Raw genomic sequence first — 7,932 nt, 5'->3', positions numbered from 1 at the left:
ATCAACAAAACTTAGTGGGAGATGCATCCAATTACAGGATTCCCTCCTTCCCATCTCATCCCTCTTACGTGGCTTTAGGACCACCCTTTAAAAACAATGTCTGTTCTAGGAAATTGCCTGTGAATACAGTCCAAGTTTGCTATCTGTAAATGTAATATAACCCTAAAAGGAGAAGAGAGAAGTGCTGCTGACAGATACCTTAGTGTGTTGAAATTTAGGTCGTTAAATGAATACCTTACATCTGACCTCAAAAATTCAGAAATAGCAATATTAATGAAATATTTTTATGTAGCTACCTGGTTTTATAAAGGAAAATATGCTGGGTGAGTTATCAGGAAGTTGTATCAGTTTTAAGTTAATTAGTAATTCTTTATAGAGAGGGATGCTGTAAAACAAGCTCAAAATCCACAATCCACAGCAGCAGAAAGGGAAGTTCATTCTGCTGCTCACAGAAGAAAAGGTCTTTCTCTCCTGTTGCCTTTAGGATGTCCTTTCTGGAAGTTCTCCTGTGTGTCCTGGTCCTGGGCAGGCCCTTGCTGAGTGACGCTTCACAACGTAAGATCTGCTGGAATCCTGCTTTGTGGCTTGTCAGAACAGGGCCGTGGCTGTGTCCACTCCACTGGGGACTGCTGCGGGGCATTGCAGTCCCTCTGGGGGGATTGCTGCTTGGGAATTCTCCTTAGGCTTTAGGCTGAGCTTATTTTAAATAGCAGCAAAACAAGGCAAATACGAAAACCTTGGTGAGACAGCTGCTGATGTGTTTGGCATTACAGGGAAGAGGTTACAACCATGTGATTTTCATCTGATGTTCAGTATCCTGGTGGGTTAGGATCATTTTGAGACAGTCTCTGAATTTCAGAAGGGAGTTTTTAAATTACTTAAATGGTTTAGTTCTTTTTCTGTGGGGAAAAAACCCACTTGGTATATGGCTTTAAAAAATCATACACTTTTTTAATAGCAAGTGTTCTTAGACTTTTTGTTACTAGCAGGGAGAAAATCATCGATAATTTAGAACATGACAACCAGAATGCACTGATAAAAAAGTTATTTTAAGTTAGAACCTAAGTAATGGAATTGTCTCAGGTTCTGTTGGAGTAGACTACTATTGGCCTGCAATTATTTTATGGGAAGATCTCCCACATATTTTATTGATATATTTATTTATATAGCAGTTACTTTTCATAGGGTATCCCTAAGCTGACAGTGATGTATACCAGCTGCAGTTACTATTTTTCCAATAAGAATTTTGGGTTGTGATCTGAGATTTTTTTAATGCTAGTCTAAACTTTCATTCACAAAAAAAGCCCCCTACCACTTATTTATGTAGACCACAGCATTTTGAAGGGCTCAGCAGTGAGTTCCTTTATCACATGGAGTATTAGAGCACTAATAGCAAAGGGCACACACTCCCTCTCCCAGCAGAATCACAGCTGGCGTTTTTCTGCTGCCTTAGTATTTTTTGTATCATTGCTAAAAGAACTGTAATTGTGTTACTGATCAGAGGGATATCTAAAAACACTGTTTATCTCCTAGATGAACCATGCCAAATGCTGCCTGGGATTTTTCATTGTTCTGTACTTTATAGCTATAACACATGATGTGTAGTCAGGTTTTATTGGAAAAGGTTTCCATGCTGATGCCTTCTTGGGAGGAGAGCACACAGTGTTATGTAAATGGATTGGTACACGCCTTGGTCACTGTAATCATTTGGATTTATCTCTGATAAGCAGCAAATGTTGGATTAGATGGACAGTAGAAAGGAAAGAGGCTCCCATCTTTTTTTGCAATGCAGACTGTTCACAGCACGGTTCCCCTCTGGCTAATAACGCATTAGTCAGGAGTTTGTTCCTGGGGGAAAGTCCCTCTTACAATGGCAGTGGCATTAAAGCTGCTCCAGCAGTTGCCTGCTGTGCTCGGAAGGGTCTGCTCAGAGATCTCGGCCAGTTCTGACTCTGGCTTCATTCCAAACGTGGATCCTCTCACTGGGAACAGTTGTGCACAATTATATTTGGCTCTGTTGGCAGTTTGGGGGCTTGTTTGTGTGTTCAGGTTGATGCCCGGCGTTGAGTCCGAGTCCTGAGCAGGAGAGGAACAGGTAGTGAAGGATGTAGGGTGGGAGTGCCAAACGTGCTGGTGTTTGATGGCTGGTTCAGGCTGCTGAGGGAGTTAGTTTTAGCCTGCCAAATACCTGTGAAATACTGTAAACATTCAGCTTATGGAACATGATTTACAGCCCAGTGTTTACACAGCAAAAGAGATAGAGGAGAACCAACACCAATGCAAACTAGATCCTTTTGTAGGCTAAACCAAAGAATAATCCCATTGTAAAACACACAAAAAGGTTCTAATTTGGATTATAGCTGGACGGTGGGATTCTAATCAATCTCATTACTTTTAGTCTTTGCTAACAATCCAGAGATGATCTGTAGTGGAATTCAGACACGACCACACTTGAAATTGTGAGATAAAAATCAAAACAGCACAAGCCATACAATTTGGAAGACGGGTACACATTCAAGGTAAAGTAATTCAGGCAGGTAAATTTTAATTTCTCAAACAGCTTCAAAGTTTTCAAGGGACAAGTTACCGGAAAGTATGATTTAGTATCATCTACAGAATACCTATAAAGTTTGAATTTCTGGTGTAATTAGCAACACATCCCACTGACAGTATGTTACTGTATAATTGCATTAAATACTTGTTTTGTTTTAATTCACAGCCAACTGCACTGGAGTTGCAGACTTTGAGAATTGTCTGGGTAATACAGATGAATTCTGTCCTCAGAATATTTCTTGTGAGTGTAAAAATGGAGAACCTTTTTGCAGGTAGTGTGTGGGCTTGCTTTTTTTGTTTAAATATGCACCATGTAAATGTCAAATACATTCTAAATAATGAACTAAATTTAGACCCTACAAAGTGATCCATGAAAATAAATGTTGATCTTCATTCACAATCTGCATAAGTTTATAACTCTGGTACAAAGCATCAAATCTGGGATCTTGGCACAGCATTTTCTTTTTAAAAATGTTTCTATTTTAAAATATTTTAAAAACATTTCTATTTAAAAATATTAAAAATATTACCTACATTCTTAATGTAGGTAATTACTGTTATCCTTAAACATGCTCTCTGTTCTCTCAGCTGTTTACTTGGGAACTGAATTAGCTGTGTAATTGCAAGTTCATTTTTTTCTCAGGTTGATCAAATTTTCTTCTGAGTTTAAAAAAAAAAAAAAAAAAAAAAAAAAAAAAAAAGATATCTTAATGTTCTATTCTCCATTATGTAGTTTGGTGGGGCTTTTCCTTTTAAAAAATCAGTGCCATAATGACAGCCAGAACTGCAGGGTTTCACTTCCACTCAGCAACCTTGCCATGCTGACAGCAGACAAAGACATCTTTGACCTGAGCCAGGCCACGACTTGGGTGCTGCACCCTGTTCCCAGCAAAGCTTTTTATCTTGGACTCCTGAAATGCCAACTTGGACTTGGTTACTCGGAGCCTGGCAAAGTGCTTTTGCATCAAATCTGAAAACAGATGGGCGTAACTAAGATAAAAAAACACCTTTAAACAAGCAGGAAAAATAGTGAATCTCTTGGCCCCTGCAGTGTTGAATAATAAATAATTACATAGCAAAATATTATACTTTTTTTTTTTTTTTTTGTATTGCTTACTTTTGAATTAAAATGCTGTTGCTAAAAGCGAATATTTTTATTTGCAGATGTAATTACTACAGAATGGGTTGGCAGGAGTACTGGTACATGGGCCCCAAATGTAACCACCTTTGGAGCACTCTGGATTTCATTTTAGTGGCTACTGTTCCTGGAGTGGCACTGGTTATCATAGTGCTTGTAATATTTTCTGTTGTCTACTGCTTGAAAATAAAAAAAGTTGGGTAAGTGACTCTGGGTGGACTTATAAGGAGTTTTGTATTCAAAATGGCATTACAGGAAAAAGAGTCTGGTGTCCTGGTTAATTTTTAACCTCTGGATATTTAAAAGCACAAGGTTGCCATACTGCCAAAATACTATTTATACAATTTAACTCAAAGCATCTTACCTGAGCATTCAGGACTTACTCAGCATTTTACCAGTGCATGCAGAACTTCACTCTAAGTCATTGCTTTAGGGCTCATCAGGCAAGCTTTAAAGATTGCTAAGTACATTTACTACTTATATTCAACACTACCAAATGTCTGTTTCTGATTTATTTGCTCTTAAGGACTGGCTTTTTTTCCACAGGTTAAAAAAAAAAATAAAAAAAAAGAGTAAGACTGATCACCGTTGACAAGAGGCTTGGAGTTTAAACACCATTTCTCCCACTCTTGGGTCTCAGATATTGGCAATTTGAGCTGCTTTTTGCTTTCAACACTTTTTCCCAGTGGCACCTCTCCCAAGTATGGGAGACAATATGGGTTTTTTCTTCTGTCACTGAGCCCCTGTAGTGTGTCACTGGTACTTGCTCTGACATAGAAAAGCTGTAATAATATCCAGCTCCTGTACAGCCATTGCCACAGGACATCTAAAGCTCTGACATGGCTGTTGGACCAATCTGCAGCACACAAAACATCTGTCAAGACCTTCACCGTTGCTAATGCTCTAAATTCCTATTGTTCCCCTGCAGGAAGCAGCCAAATCCTCCATCCAGTGGAGCACAGCAGAACCCTGCATTCAGTGCTGACACAGCTGCCAGCCTGGGGCATGGGCACCATCAGCCAACTGGGGTAAGAGATGGCAGAGGGGTGCATAGCACAGCCCCCTGGCCTTGGCGATTCAGCACTATGGGATGGGAAGACAAAAAAAAAAAAAAGGAATTTGAGTTTGAAGTCTCTATAGCATTTGATTTCCAAGATCAGATAAATGATGCATGTGAGAAGGTGAAACTCGTCATCAAGCATTAAGTGAAGCTAATTTGCATAAAAGAAAACAAAGAACTAGGGATTATTTTTACAGGGTGTCCATTTTTGTCCAGTTAGAAGATCAGCTTTAAAAAGAGATCATGCCAGTTTTCTCCATTAGGCAAGATGTAGTAAAGATCATGGGTTGAACTAGTGGGTACCAAGAGACAAGATGGATAAATACCATTAAAAAACAATATAAAGTACAAAGAATCACTGAAAGGGAATATCTGGCTGTGTGTGTGTTCATTTCCTCATTTGGTAATTCAAGGGATTATTTTACATATTAAGGAACACACAGTGTGTGAGAAGGAGGCATAGAGGGCTGTCTGAGAAAAGGGAGAAAACAATCTAGTCTGCTACATTATTCTCTGCTAAATCCATCTGTAGAGCATCAAGAGCTCGGCAATGCAGCAGATCTGAGCCTGCCTTTACCAGGAGATGGTGCTGTTCAATTTTTAACTAATTCAGAATTTAGTCCTGCTGATGCTATTGTTCCCAAGGTGTGAATCAGACCCAATCCTGCAGTTTAGCAGGAAAGAAAACCCTTTGTAAAAGGAATCTTTTTTGGTCAGGGCTGCAGGACTTTGGGCTTTCTCACACCCCCAGACTGAGAATTGTAGCCCAGACAAGTAAAAACCTGGTTTATACCTTCTAACTTATTGTACCTGGAGAGCTGGTTATTCTAATTTGTTGTGATTTTGCTCCGTGTAACTGCCTGATCCCCTACACACAGGATGCCTGGGTTGGACAAATTCCAAAAGTTGTACTGAAAAGACAAGATTTAAATGATGCCTCAATCCCAAATGAAAGGCAGAATTACAGGTATACTGCTATTTTTTGTCTTTTGTGCTCATTCTAACTTTATACCCTGGTTTGGAGACTCAGAATGACTTTGCAGCTTTGCCAGTGGCACAGCAAGCAACAAAGGTCCAGTAAATGGCAAAGCTTTTGGCTGGATTATTCACATACAAATCCTAAAATACTGCTTTATCCAGAGGCTTCTCTGGTTTTCCTCTAATCCCAGAGGCATTCATTACACTACTGTTTAGAAACGCAGTTCCCTGCTTGTGCTTCCTCACTGAATCTCCCTCAGCACACAGCCAACTGCTGCAGCTCTTACTGCAACTTCTGCAGAGAACTTGTTTGCCAGGGTGCAGCTCAGTGAGAGCACAAATCTCCTCACACGTAGCAGGGTTCTGCTGCAGAGACAGGCTGGAGCTCGCTGATGTTTCAGTCCCTCAAGGAGGTCTGGTTTGGTTTTTTTTTCAATATAAATGTTGAAAGTGTTCAAGGTGAATTTAAAACATTTTGAAAATAATTGTAGGAATATGGAAAACTAGGCACTGTGACATTGTTGCAAAAAGAAAATAAAAGCTTAAAGAGAATGTTGCTTCTATAAATTCAGTCTTCTCTGTTTGCAGGATAAGGGTGGGACAGTAAAATAAACTTAAAAGACCTTTTAAATGTTATTGCCTCAGTGCCCTGCATGCAGTATTAAGCTTTAATATTTTTGTATTTCAGTTTAAACTAACCCTTTGTGCAATTTGCAGTATATTATAAGGTTTGAATAACCTTTTTCTCTTTTGCATAGTCCCATATATGCTCAGCCTCTAAGGACAGCAGATCCAGCATCAGATTATTTCCCTCTGTCCCGAGCCCAGCAGGATGAGTTTGACTATCCCAGGAAGGATTTGCCTTATCCAGTTTATCCAGAGGCGAGACAGTACCGGGTACGTATCAATTACATCCCTCTGCATATTAATTACATATTCTGCATATTAATTATATAATCCATCCTGGTTCTGAATACAAATCATCGCTAAATTGATAGTTTTTGTCACTAAGTAAAGCTGTGAGCTAACAAAAAGCCTACAGCCACCTTTCACTGTGCAGGTGTTTTCCTCAGGAATGTGACAGACCCTGCTGAAATGTTTTTAAATATTTCCAAAGCTGTTTCAGTTTGTGTGCACACAGTGGTAATGCTTTCAGTTATTTGCATGAAAATCATCTTCCAAAGCTCTTAGTGAGTGCACACTCAGAAGCAGCACATACTAAGAAGAGAAATATATAAAAATGTAGTTTGATTACAGATTATTTTAATAGCAAGCATACTGGGGAGTGCGTATCATATTACTGATTTAATTCTTATCTCTTTACAGAGATATTAAGAACAAATGCTTCCTATATCAGAAATGTATTTGAATGCTGCGTGATCACTGGACAATCCAGGTGCTGAGAGAGCAGCGAGACCCTGGTGGGACACAGATGAAGTTGCCATCCTTCTTAGAGAGCACTGAGTTATTGCAAAGGGAAGGAATAGAGGATAATTGTAAAAGAAAACCTGATATGACATGACATTAACATCTGATTTATTTACTGTGTAATTGTTGACAGCTTCATGTGAATCAATCCCTGATACTGCAGTGCACAAGAGCCTGGCCCTGGCAGTGTGGTACAAACACAGAGAAGGACTTGGCTCTCTGTCCCAAGATTTATCCAATGCCTACAGACCCATTCCCTTGTCCCTTGTCTTTTTTACTTTGTCTTCCTTCTGTGTTGAACCCAACAACTGGAATGGTTTGCCTTTAAAAAACTACCTTGGCTTGCTTTGTAACTTTTTTTTGTAAATGAGGAAAATAAATGAAGCTGTGGAAGATTGCTGCTACCTTGCCACTAAGTAACAAATTAAAAAGACTGAAGACTGGGATTTATTTCCCATTTACCAAAAAGTCTGAAGCACATTATACTGTGATTTATGTTAAATGATTTTCCTTAAGTAATATGTGAAACTATATGACAGAACCAGAATCATAAGGATTTTAGAAAGGTTTTTTGATATTTGATGTTCTCTTAATGTAACAAAAATGCAAAGTAGGCATGTTTCACTGGGTCTACTTCTGCTGCTACAAATTCTGTCAGAAATAAAAGAAGTTAGTCTGTTTCCCTCTCTTATGTTCAGAAACACAAAGAAACAGTGTTAGCACATCTGTTTAGAGCCCATACTATCAGTTTAAACCATTCTGACTGCAGAAATTC

The 7,932-nt window shown here is 39.0% G+C and overlaps 1 long non-coding RNA gene across 1 annotated transcript; it reads left to right on the top strand.

The window, feature by feature from the left end:
- The first annotated feature begins 5,634 nt into the window (after window positions 1–5,634).
- On the top strand, window positions 5,635–7,807 carry LOC136373579 (uncharacterized). Its single transcript, XR_010745676.1, has 3 exons — window positions 5,635–5,718; window positions 6,488–6,626; window positions 7,056–7,807. It is a non-coding gene; the product is annotated as an uncharacterized lncRNA (long non-coding RNA).
- Window positions 7,808–7,932: the final 125 nt, after the last annotated feature.

This window comes from Sylvia atricapilla, chromosome Z (genome assembly GCF_009819655.1).
Source record: "Sylvia atricapilla isolate bSylAtr1 chromosome Z, bSylAtr1.pri, whole genome shotgun sequence".
Lineage (NCBI taxonomy): Eukaryota > Metazoa > Chordata > Aves > Passeriformes > Sylviidae > Sylvia > Sylvia atricapilla.
Note: the sequence above shows the minus strand (reverse complement) of the source record. Positions and strands in the feature narration are given on the sequence as shown.